Genomic DNA, 3,275 nt, shown 5'->3' with positions numbered 1-3,275 from the left:
GTCGCTGTTTCCTTTTTATCAATTATGTGATCAGTATTGTAACCAACCACTTAAGTTTTTTACACATAGATAAAAGATACAAAACTTATTTTTGGAACGCTGAATCTAGGTAAAAAAAAAAAAAGCTTTACGATATCTCTTATGTCTTTTGCGCTATGAAAATAAGTATTGAAACCGCAAGTACTAGTCAGGGACGAATTTAGGGGGTGCACCAGTGCAAGTGCTTCCCTTACGTTGTAAATACATGGTACCTAAATGAGAAGCTAGCAGTGAAAAAAGCAACACTTTCTGAAACTTTCTGCCATTATGTTTCCGTTTGGAACTTAAAAGAAAGCAGACCTTTGCAAAAGCAATAGTTTTAGTTGATTTTCTGGAGGTTGAAGGAAAAGGATTCACCAAGCAAAGCAATATAACATTTGTCAAGTAGTGAAGAAAACATAATAGTCCAGTAAAACTAGTGAAAAATAGATCTTAACCTAGGACTAATTGCAAAAGAAACAAAACCAACGCCCATTGTTTTATTTTATGGAGTTATTGAATATACAAAAAGTATAGAAGAATCTAAGTAGGGGAACACTCCTAAAATGGCCACTTTCAATATGGCGGCCAGAATACCTTCAAATAAATTATATATATTTTACTTTCTGGGTTTATTTCTTCAAACCCGTTAACTTTATGGTGAAAGTACTCTCCTTATTTTTTGTTCGTCTTTTTCTAATCTTTATTTTGATACCTAAATCATTAAAATCGGGCTAATACTTCCAAAGTTACAGAAAATGATCTGTTGGTAAATGTTCTTTTATATTGGCTATTAACAGTACTTGGTAAAACAGACTACTTATAAAATATAAAGTTACGTGTAATAATTATTTTCACTTAGCCAATATACACAATCACATATGATTATTATTCTCAATACAGCTTATAAAATATACATTAACGGGGTATAATTATTTTCACATATCCATGATACATACACAATCACATATGATTATTATTCTTAATTTACGACAACTGAATGTTGTATTCTAGCATTACCTCAGCGCAAAGAAATAAAAAGTTCCAGTTGAAAATTATTCTGGATATTCGTCCTCAAAACAATATTTAGAAGAGTTCAGACAACTTGCACTATGACATTCTCCGCATGCGGCAGTGCAAGCCATTTGCTATTTCCTGCAAGTACATTTTTAAGAATCACAACCTCATCGACAATTACATCTGATGGCCTTTCGAATATTTGAAGGACCCGCAGGCATGGACTTTGGGGTGTCTTCCCACTTGCGACAGTCCTATTAACGACAGGAACTGTTAACTGTCCTATGAGCGACCGATTCGATCTGTTAATTGTCCTATGAGTCACCGATTCGTTCATACTAAGATAATGGAAGAAGATAAGATTCTCTCTTCTTTAACTTGTTTTATGCTAATGTAACTTAGAACCTAACAAAATGTACTATGAAAAATTTCGCTCTACCTGAATTTAATACGTGAGAATGCTCTCATTACATTAACAGTCCTTTATACGGTTTTCCTAATACATTTTTGAATTAATTTCTATGAATACATTGACTCTATCAAGAGAAAAATTAAATATTTAGAGTAGCTCCGCCTTTATCTATAATTCTAATATAATTAAAAATTTCATGTTAAAATGATACGGAGCATAAGTTTAGATTGAATATGTTTATGGCATAAGAAAGAAATCAGAAAGAGGTAGGGGAGCACCGAAGAAAATTTTCTAGGAAGGGGCATCCCCATGGTCGCTGTATCACGTCTGGTATATCTGATATTTAATATGTATGGTTTGCTATATTACGTATACATTTTTGTGAGTCAGGGGGGCGACCCCTGCCTTCCCATCGGGTGCCCATGGAAAAAAGGTGTTCACCATTTGAGGATATCAAAGAAATATAAAAACACGGTGTATTCGAAAAAATTATTACACAAGTTACAAATGTCTCGCAGGACTTAACAGTTCGTCTAGTTATAAGGGATTATTTCAGATTGCTACACAACAAGCCTTTATGTATAAGTCAAAACAAAGGAGGAAGGCAAATTAAGGAATTAGTTTACGTTTTAATAGCTTACAATAGGGGGAAGGTAGTTAAAAGAGTTTGTTTACCTTTTGGATTGTTTAGAATGAACTGCATTCTAATTGGTGAGATTGGTTGAGAATTGCCAATCAGATGTAAGGGATCTCAAAAGCTGTCTTTTATCATTGACTTTTTTTTTTCATTTTATTCATAGAGTCTTTGGAAGTCTAAAAAGTAGATAGTTGGCGAAACTGTTACATGTTTAAGTTTTTCAAAATAAAATATATTACTGTGCTTAGTGAGTAATTAGATTTGAATTAAATTAAGTACAGAAAACAGAGCTTTTCAAGAAAGGGGATATTACAACTGGATTTTCAATAATTACATAGAAATATACTTTTCATGGAAATATCCCTGTTGTCTCGTTAAGACATTTGATGTTTTATGTCAAATCTAACTCAAAATTAAAATAAGTTTTATTTGCACTCACAGTAGAGGAAAAATATATTTGACGAACAGTATCACTGGCACGTACATATTTCATACCAAGGTTGTTCGGGCGCTAATAACGCCAGAGGCAAACATATTTTACGAGATGTAATCATATCATCTTCCATCATCTCAATGTAAAATGAATCGGTCGCTCATAGGACAGATAACAGTTCCTGTCACTAATAGGACTGTCGCTTCTGGGACTAATTCGACTTTGGAATCGTAAGAAACCTATCTTCAACCTGTTTCCATCTGTATTCCTCTGCCTTCAATTGTTTATCTGATTCAACCCACTGTTGTGCTTGCATATACACACAGAATGGAACTCTGCTACATCACTTATAGGCAGGAGGGATTTGGCTTCAATTACAGACGATTATACTGATATTTTTTGACATTTTTTGTAATGTAACTTCTGTAACGTATCAGTTGATTTACCATTATACAAAAAAACTAGGGCTTTTTTCACCTGCAGCGATGATGTTCTTTTGGGTGGACTTAGAATATTGAAATACTCTTGCTTGCTGAAGAAAGAGTTTATCTTCAATTTTCTTCAATGGTACACTTTTGACTACACTAAACAAATGCGATCACATCCAGTTATCTCATGAATAAATGGGAAGTGACTACAAATTCCTTCACCAAGAATAGAGCATACACATTCTATGTTTCATTCACATTGTGCACTGGAACTGCTTTGTCCGTGCGATCTGAGATACAATGGTAATCCACCTGTACTCGCAAAATAAC

Source organism: Thermobia domestica, chromosome 15, assembly GCF_964235325.1.
Source record: "Thermobia domestica chromosome 15, izTheDome1.hap1.1, whole genome shotgun sequence".
NCBI classification, from domain to species: domain Eukaryota; kingdom Metazoa; phylum Arthropoda; class Insecta; order Zygentoma; family Lepismatidae; genus Thermobia; species Thermobia domestica.
The sequence above is the reverse complement of the archived record's forward strand: the minus strand, read 5'-3'. Positions refer to the sequence as shown.